Source organism: Mixophyes fleayi, chromosome 4 (genome assembly GCF_038048845.1).
Source record: "Mixophyes fleayi isolate aMixFle1 chromosome 4, aMixFle1.hap1, whole genome shotgun sequence".
Taxonomy (NCBI): domain Eukaryota; kingdom Metazoa; phylum Chordata; class Amphibia; order Anura; family Limnodynastidae; genus Mixophyes; species Mixophyes fleayi.
The window spans coordinates 234,535,427-234,544,586 of record NC_134405.1 but is presented as its reverse complement, the minus strand read 5'-3'; positions in this window follow the sequence as shown (position 1 = coordinate 234,544,586).

The following is a 9,160-nucleotide window of genomic DNA, read 5'->3' as shown; positions in this document are numbered from 1 at the left end:
TTGTTACAAATTGTATCAAACACAGACAAAAATATGATTAATTTGGTCAATGCATGCTCTAATTGTATCCTAAAGGTTCACCATTCCATTTTACATTTGTGAATGTGTATTGAAACTTATATTGGTATATTAAAAGAAAATAAGCGGTGTCGCCATCGGTTTTGCAAATTTGCTTTTGAACAAAATGTTTTTGACTCTGTCACGGGCTTGAGGCATTAATGTCTCTATTTGCCCCCCACCTCCCTTGCTGTGGATTTCAATTGGTGGCATAACTGATTTTATTTTCCATCCAGTTTTCTTTCTGTGAAAGATTTAATGTAAATCTTGACTACTTCCTCTTAAATGGAACACTTTATGTTCACAAGTTTTCAAGACCGTTGGTGGTTTGGTTACTTTTTATCCTGCTTGGGTACTGTTAAATTTTGTTAAACAGGTTCTTCCAGCAAATCAAATATTCATCTTTTCTCCGTAATAGATTGTGTACTAGAAATACATACAATGGTTCCAATTGAGGCAAATGGTTATCTCACTGTATAACAAGCCACTGAACTTGCATTGCTTATCTGCCTGTATGTATGTTGGGTCAATGCTTAAATCATTTGCTATTTAAACTTCTGTAAATTAAAAATGAACATGAGCTAATAATCCTTCCACGAAAATCCTCCATGTTAACCAAACAAGAAAAACAATTAGACATTTTTAGTTAAAATTAAACATAACCCAGGTAAGTATTTTCTCATCTAAATAGGTTTTATATATGACACAATTATGTAGTACCTAGCAATCCTGACTAATAGAGATGTATATAATTATTGATGTGGAAAAACTCATTTTATATGGACTTACTCTAAACTATTAAGCATATGCTTAGGACACTAGATTTCTATCATGTCATGGCTTTTATACATCAATCCGAGTTGCATGTTTCTTCAGAAACACAATTGTATATGTCCCCTTTCTGCTGTATTTTGTTCATATCTTGTCACGTCCTATGTAAAGTATACAGGAATAGCAAATGCAGGTGTAGTTGAAAGGTTTCACGTCATTTTTAATCTAGCTATGTTTTTGCTTACATCTATTGCTGGTGAAAATATCACTTATGTATGCTATTCACTTTATTTTCATACATAGAAATGTTAATGTGGTACAGTCCTTTAGCTAATGCCAATACTTTGTAAACTGTGAAGTATGTAACTAACTTGGAATTGTTCAGTATTTTAAGTGCTTCGCTTGTCTATTAGTATAGTTATTTTTATAGGTGTGTGAATTGAAGCTTCTTAAATCCTTGTTTTTTCATAATTGTCCATCTAACATTAACTGTTAAATGTTTGAGAATAATAAACATATTAATCATAAGCTATGAAAGTACTGTTTGAGTTGGTCCTACAAGCCAAGGACTCCTGAACTGTAAGTAAATGTTTCCTTTTGATTTTAATTTGACCCAACAAGTACACGATTATTTATTTTTCAGTTATCATGAATTTGTGGCCAAATAAACATTAGCTTAAATTGTCTAGATTTTCTGTATTTTCCTTACCACTACATTTGTATAAAATTGCAGTGTCTTGTATTGAAACATTATTTTATATATGCTCAGAATTGGAGCAGTATTTGGGATTGCTGCAGGGCCATAACGTCTTTAATTTCCTGAGCATCTTGGATTTCTTATGTCGTCTGACATTGCCTTGGTAGGCTCTGGCCTGCAAATGTAATTGCAACGTATACTCCATTTGTGATGTTTAAACAACAAATAAAATAAAAAACTAGCCAAAAGCTGCTTGGCTCGGTTATGTCATTAATTCCTAGTGAATTCATAAGCTGCATTGTCCTGGGAATAATGAAATGCCTGTCTTTGCTGTGTTTTAAGCAAGCTTCAGTTTTAAATGTGGGTTTATGTATTATTAAATTGTGATTGATCCTATTTTCTCCACATCACAAGTATAATAAACTTTCTACTGACTATAAATGTCACCTCCCCTTAATTATTCACATAAATGCATGTTCATTGTGAATGCAAAGCCAAATGTAGAATCCTGGTTTTGATGGCAGTTTCTCATTTAATGCATTACAGCAATGGAAATAGCCATTCGAATCACAAGAGCAGCACTACATTAATGCTAATGGGGATTCTACAAATTGATTGGAGATACAAAATTGTATGAAACTTTGCAATGCACTTATGATTTCACTGCATGTGTTTGTTTTGCACTGCAGAGTGAGGTAATTTAAAATCGACTGCAATGCATCACACTTGGTTTTAATAAACCTTTTACCTACACTGTCTTGTAAAATTGTTACCTGTCATAAAAAGCAGTCAAAATATGTTGCCCTCACATAGTTTTTAAGCAGAGAAGTTATATTTATCTAAGTAGGTAGGAAGTCTGACAGTGTGACTCTCTTATTGCAATATGCCATATTATCCAGCAGTGACAGGGAAACATGCACAAGTGTTACTAAACTGTTGTAGGTGTATAGAAATTGGAGCCATGCCAAAACATCATCTTCATCACCATTTATTTATATAGCACCTCTGATTCCGCAGCGCTGTACAGAGAACTCATTCACATCAGTCCCTGCCCCAACTTGGCCTGAGCGATTTTGAAGGCATTCCTAATGAGATGAAATAAATAATGTGGGAGATGAGAATATATAATCTATATATCCTCCCCTCACTTAACTTTCTGCCCAATATATCCATATTTCAGGCCTGTGTATGAAGATGTATAACTTCTTTATTAAAAGATCGATACAGACATCTGTTGTAAAATTAGAGGATTGGTGTTTCTAGATGAGGTACTTTTCAAAAAGGGACGTTCATCCTCTAGTATCAAAGTATTCCTCAGAATTGGGGAGGGAATTATGAACATACAGTGAAACAAAATGAGAGGGCCCTGCATTACTCTAGGTTTGTGTTTTTTGTTTAAGTTGCCATATAATATTTTCATGTTAATTTGAAAAAGATAACCTTTAAGGGTTGAGCAAATTGGGACACACCCATGCAGTTAATGGAAGTACCATAATACATATTATTTGGACTGCAAACAATTGTATAGCATCACAGGCTCTCTGCTTTTGACATGCACAAATTTGTATCTAAACTGAAGTTTATAGGTTCTTAATTGACTCTTCATCAATTAATGTAATCTTGAAATGTAAACAATACCTCCTGTATAGAATAGTTCATGTTCTAGAATATATTGGGGTTTGTTAACTTTGTATTAAATAACAGGAAGTGCAGGGTTTGCAAGAATACTTTTTTGCAGGGTTTTTTTTAGGCTATATTGTACTTTGCAAGAAGAAAGTCGGGTTTCATTTGCACATTTTATTGTAAATAACTGTCCAAGTAATGTTAATGTGTCCTGAATGTTTGAATTTTATACATTTTTGTTTTATAATAAAGAACTTTACAAATAATGTTATGCTATGGTTTATTATGTAAACTCAGGCTTACTACTCTAGCTCACCGTTTTACTTTTTATTGATGCTAACAAATCAAATCAAAAGCGATCCTTAGAGGATGCAACCCCATAGAGATGCAAGGGAAAATGAGCGGACATTTCTACCGTAATTCTCGGCAATGTGCACAGCGAGATGTCGCCCACAGTTCAATCTCTGACATAGTCCAGAAGTGGGTAAATACATAAAAATAAGAACTGTTGTAATTGAATAAATCATATTAACTAAAATATCAAATAAACGAATAGTCAATAACCTTAATAGTGAAATACTAAAAGCTGAGTAGTAGTGAAAATACACAGCCCCTCAATTACTTTTCATCCATACAAGTGTCAAAAGCAATTTTAAACGGGTGTTGGAAAGGGAGAAGACCAGGGGGTGAGGGTTTTGACTCAAATGTGGGGATGGTGGAGATAAATGCGAGATGGGAAGGGATTTGGCATAGAGGAAACTTGAAGTATTTAGTGCTCAAATTATGCCTGGGAGCATGGTAATATAATTTTAATGGCTAACTATATTGGAAGCAATTGCAACTTCTAAAAGCAGACTGTCATACTAAGGGACTGATTCAATTAGCTGCGAGACACATGATATCCTGCTGCGCACTGCCAATTAATACGGTCAGAAATCTCTGCTCATATTTTCCTGCATCTCTAAAAAAAAAAAAAAAGAAAAATGAGCAGAGATCTTAGTAACTCCAATGTGATGTTTCTCTGCTGTGTATTCCAGACATGTCCCCTTGCGGCTAATTGAATCTCCCTAAGAGATGCTGTAATAGCTTAATTTACTCCGGGAAAACGGCAATCTTCACATTCATGTATTCTACTGTTAACACATTATGCTCTTCTAACTGAAGTTTAAGGGTATGTCCTGCCAAAAATGAGAAACAACTTTTCCTCTCTCCTCATTGTTACACAGGTGAGTTTTTTTTAATGGTATCAGTAGAATAATTACACTTTCACTGACTGCATCTTAAGCTGTCTTGTGTTGTGAAAAGGCAATATAATGCACACTACTGTCACAATATTGCACATTCTAGTAAGGTAGCTATGGCAGGAAGCTGTGAAGTGTGCAGCCAGCTCTCGGGAATGAAAGAATGACAACAAGTAATGGAAATACAATGCTTTTGCTTACGTTTTTTTTATTTTAAATTTAAAGTTGCATCATTAAGTAGGTAAAATAAGTTTTGGATGATGTTGCATGCTGCATTAAAAGGCTTAAATCAGCCCATTTTTAGTTTAAGGCTTTTAAACTACTCCTGTAAAGTCATAGTGGTAGATTCTAAATCCTCTTTCTCAAGAGACCACTTTTAGGATGTGGCTAGGTATATTCTCATTCCCCTGGTTTGATACCTTTCTTAAAACCATAAGGCATTCACATTTTTTTCCCACACAATGCAACAAAAGAATCAAGTTTTTGGAAGTGCTAATTTCTTATTGCAAAAGGTATTATGTTTTATAGTGCAAACTTTGAGTATTCACTTTTCCATTTGCAGTTGTACTGCATAAATGTATTTGATATGAGAGGAATTGGTTTTATTCATCTCATGAGTGCCACAAATGGTACTTTTGGAAAAGTGTGCTAGTCTACCCCATCATGGTGTTGGGTACTTTGTTCTTCAGATTTGTGGGATTACAGGATCATGATAGAAACCTAAGAGCAGAGGTTGAGTGGAGCTGTATTGTATAGCAGTGAGTAAGAAGTTTTTGATAAGCTGGAAGTCTCCTTTCCATGGGGGTTTCTATTACAGTGCAGGTCCATAGGATGTGAATCAGATAATACAATTTATCCACCACAGATTTGAGTTGGTGCGGTACGTTTTATGACTCTTTGAAGGGAGCGAAATACCCTCTGTAAATTTCAATAACTTTCTCATAGGTTAAACAATGTATATCCATTGTAGATTTGTTAATTATATGTTTAATTTTTTGTTTCCATAGTGTCATGTGTTCCGTCTTTGTAAATTAAACAATAAAAAAAATTTATTTAAATTTGCTGTATATTAACTGAAGGACTGCATAAACAGAAACAAACCTCAAATTATCCAGTCATGTCCTCTTTTTCTGATCTCTCCTTCTCATAGCTTCTGGTGACATCTTGGTCAACCTTGTAATCCCACTACCTGCTTGTTCCTTGTTCCACTGCACAACTTCCCATTCATCTTCTCCACTACCAACCCTCTTTCCCCTTTCCTGTGTATTCTGGAATGAAAGATCTATCTGTAACAAACTCATCCATTCATGATCTATTTGACTCGGAAACAATAAAATTGCAGAATAGGCATCCTACTTTCTCCATGCTGCACCTCCCAAGTCATACCCACAGAACCCTCCCTCTCCTATTCTTTAGAAGTCTACTCTATTCTTTACTTTTTGTGTTTCATCTTCACTAAAACTACGCTCTGCCCTGCTCTTGTTGCCTCGCTCTTTGAAGCTGCATTGTCTAGGGCTGAATTAAACATTAGCCACCACATACGAGCTCCAATGATCTAAACCACCAAACAAACCAGCCCACCTGCAAAAGTACTTCAGCACTGCTGTGCGTCACTGGAGGAAATCTTGCTTTGAAGCATATTTCTTCCACTATAAATCCTTTCAACTTACAACTTTGCCATTGCACTTGTGAAGCAAACCTACTTTTCTTATATCCACCTGGTCTTCTAAGCCCCAACGCTTCTCACACCTTCATCTTATCTACAACCTGCCTCCTAAATCCTGATGTGTCCCAACTTCTTGGATTCCTCTCCCCCATTGCATGCGTGCCTATAGCTCACCTGTCGGCATTTGCACATTTCCATTATTCTTCAAATATTTAGGGAACATGCATCCTTAATCGTGTAGATACCATCTCTTAACCCAGCCTCTCTAACTACCACACTGTTTATTTCCTTTGCCTCAAAACTTCTTAAACGGCTTGTGCACAGCTTTCTTTCCCTTCACACCTCTTTGCAATTGGGCTTTTGCCCCCAAGATTACACTGAGACTGCCCTACTTACAGCAAAATCTAAGGACCACTACTCATTGTCCTAGACCTTTCTGCTGCTTTTGACACTTTTTACCATCTTCTCCTGCACCCACTTTACTCCATTGGCCTTCAAAATAGTTCTTGTTTTTTGGTTTTGGCATATCCTCCACTGCCTGTTTGGGTCAAACAAGGTTCTGTTCTGCTTTTCTCAATATACATATCTCTTGGTGAAATACCTTGCATGCCCAGTCTCTATTACCACCTCTGATCTGAAGACAACCTGCTCTGACCTCCATATTATCTTGTGTAACCAACTGTGTATCTGCAATTGCCAAATTCATGTCCCAATACTACCGAAGGCTCAATAAGTTGAAAACATGTTATATTCCATCCTCCTGATCATTCTCTTCTCAAATCTCTTACTGCCCTCTGCTTTATTCTTCACATTTAGTCTCTCCCAGTGATGTCTCCTTGACCTTTAAAATATTGCCAGAATCTGCCCTTTTCTTGCCCAAGATGCAACCAAAACTCATCTAGGCATCTCCTGCCTCAACTACTGCAATCTTCTATCTGGCATTCCCATCACCCATATTTCTCTACTTCAGTCTTTTTTAACTGCTGCAGCAAGACTCCTCTTGCAGCGGCATTAACTTCTGCACCTCTACAACTCCGTGATATCGCTTTAGTGTGTACTCCAACATTAAACGATTATCACTCCAAAACACATGGTAAAATTTCATTTGACTTTTAAACTGGACGAAAAAAGTTGTTCAAAGAGGGAAAAATGTTACAATTCTGATTTCCCTTACAAAATATTGTCAGAGATAAAGAATGTAATAAACTTAATCGTGACAACAATTATCTTCCTAATAGAGTTTTTAAGTGGGAAGTTAATAAAATAAAGAAATCCACTAATGCTTATAGTACCTCTGAGAGAATCAGAAGGTGAAGTATCTGATCACTTAACGAACAATAGGGATACCTCATTACATGGACTGGATTTCTTAGGTTCAGATCAAAGAAATCGAGAGGGAGGAAGTGGCACCAACCTAGACCGAAACTGAGGTGAGGTAAGAAATTCAAGGGAAAGAAAAAGGTATTGGAAGAACAGGATATTATTCAGCCCACTCAGAGGAATTACAGACGGACTCTAATGTAGAGGACGCTCTGTGAGTGGTTCATTTATCTGACAATTCCATGAATTTCACCCAGCTGTCAATATTGGGTAGAGGTTTTTTTTTTTTCTCCCCCACACAACATCTCAACAGATTTGAGGCAGTTATCAGTTGCGAGACATTTCATGAATCATAGTGATCCTCGAACGTTTAAGGCATTTGCTATGGAGCAAGTTAAATGGGGCCATAGAGGAGGGGACCTTCACAAAGTGCTTCTCAAGAGGAGCTAGGAAAATTTATTAATGGGGAGTGTAACACCACATGGTCTTAATGATTTACAATAATAATCATTTCCTTTAGTACTAGCGATATCAAATTTTGGGGCAGATATTAGCATTGTCTATAATTTTCTGTACACGAGTTATAGGAGTGTGACTCCTTAACATGGTTTTGCATACTTTTTTAATCATTTGAGTGACTGTATATTGTTTGTTTTTTTTATATATTTTATACATCTTGATTTTTTTGATGTAATAAATATTTATTACATTTTATTTTGTTTATATATGGGCACTATTCACCATACTTTATATTATCCATACTTTATATTATCCATATTGAAGGGTATTTTCATGACATCTTAACATCTTCATTTATATAGCGCCAGCAAATTCCGTAGCGCTTTACAATTGGGAACAAACATTAATCAAACAATACTGGGTAATACATACAGACAGAGAGGTAAGAGAACCCTGCTCGCAAGATTACAATCTATGGGATTTTATGTAAATTAATATAATGTTATCCTCAAATAAATTTTCACCTTAGTCACCATTTTTGTTTACATTTTTCATTTTATGAATTTATTCCATTTTCACTTACCTTTTTATCATGGATGTTTTTCATCCCTTCATCACCATTTATTTATATAGCACCACTAATTCTGCAGCGCTGTACAGAGAACTCGTTCACATCAGTCCCTGCCCCATTGGAACTTACAATCTAAATTTCCTAACACACACACACACACACACACACACACACGCAAACAGGGAGATACTAGGGTCAATTTGATAGCAGCCAATTAACCTACTAGTATGTTTTTAATTGTTTTCACTTTTACACATCTAGGTATTTGATTTATTTTCCCTTTTGGGATCTTATAACATTTACTCATTCAATTCATTCACTTTCGATACGTTTTTCCCTAGATCTCCATGGAGCATAGATCTAATTATATATTTATATAGAGTAAAATATATACATGTTGCATAATAATTTTCTTACATACATTGCCATTTAGAGCTGCTTTTGTTAAGTTGTAGTTTACAGTGTTTTTTGTATTTCTACCAGCCGGAACCAATAAGGAGTGAGAGATGTGGTACAGACACAACACTTGTTTAATCATGTGAATCGTCTCAAATGCACGTTGCTATGAATGACGTACTGGAAAGGTGGGTGGCGTGGATCCCCACTATATAAGACTTGTCAAAGTGTGCCCTCGGCTTGCCACGATTACGCCTATAGCGAAACGTGTGTCGGCATCCTCCCATGCATGCTGCTGCTCTGATTAAATATTAAATCTATGATATAGCTTAACACAAGTTATTGTTCGTTCAGCTACA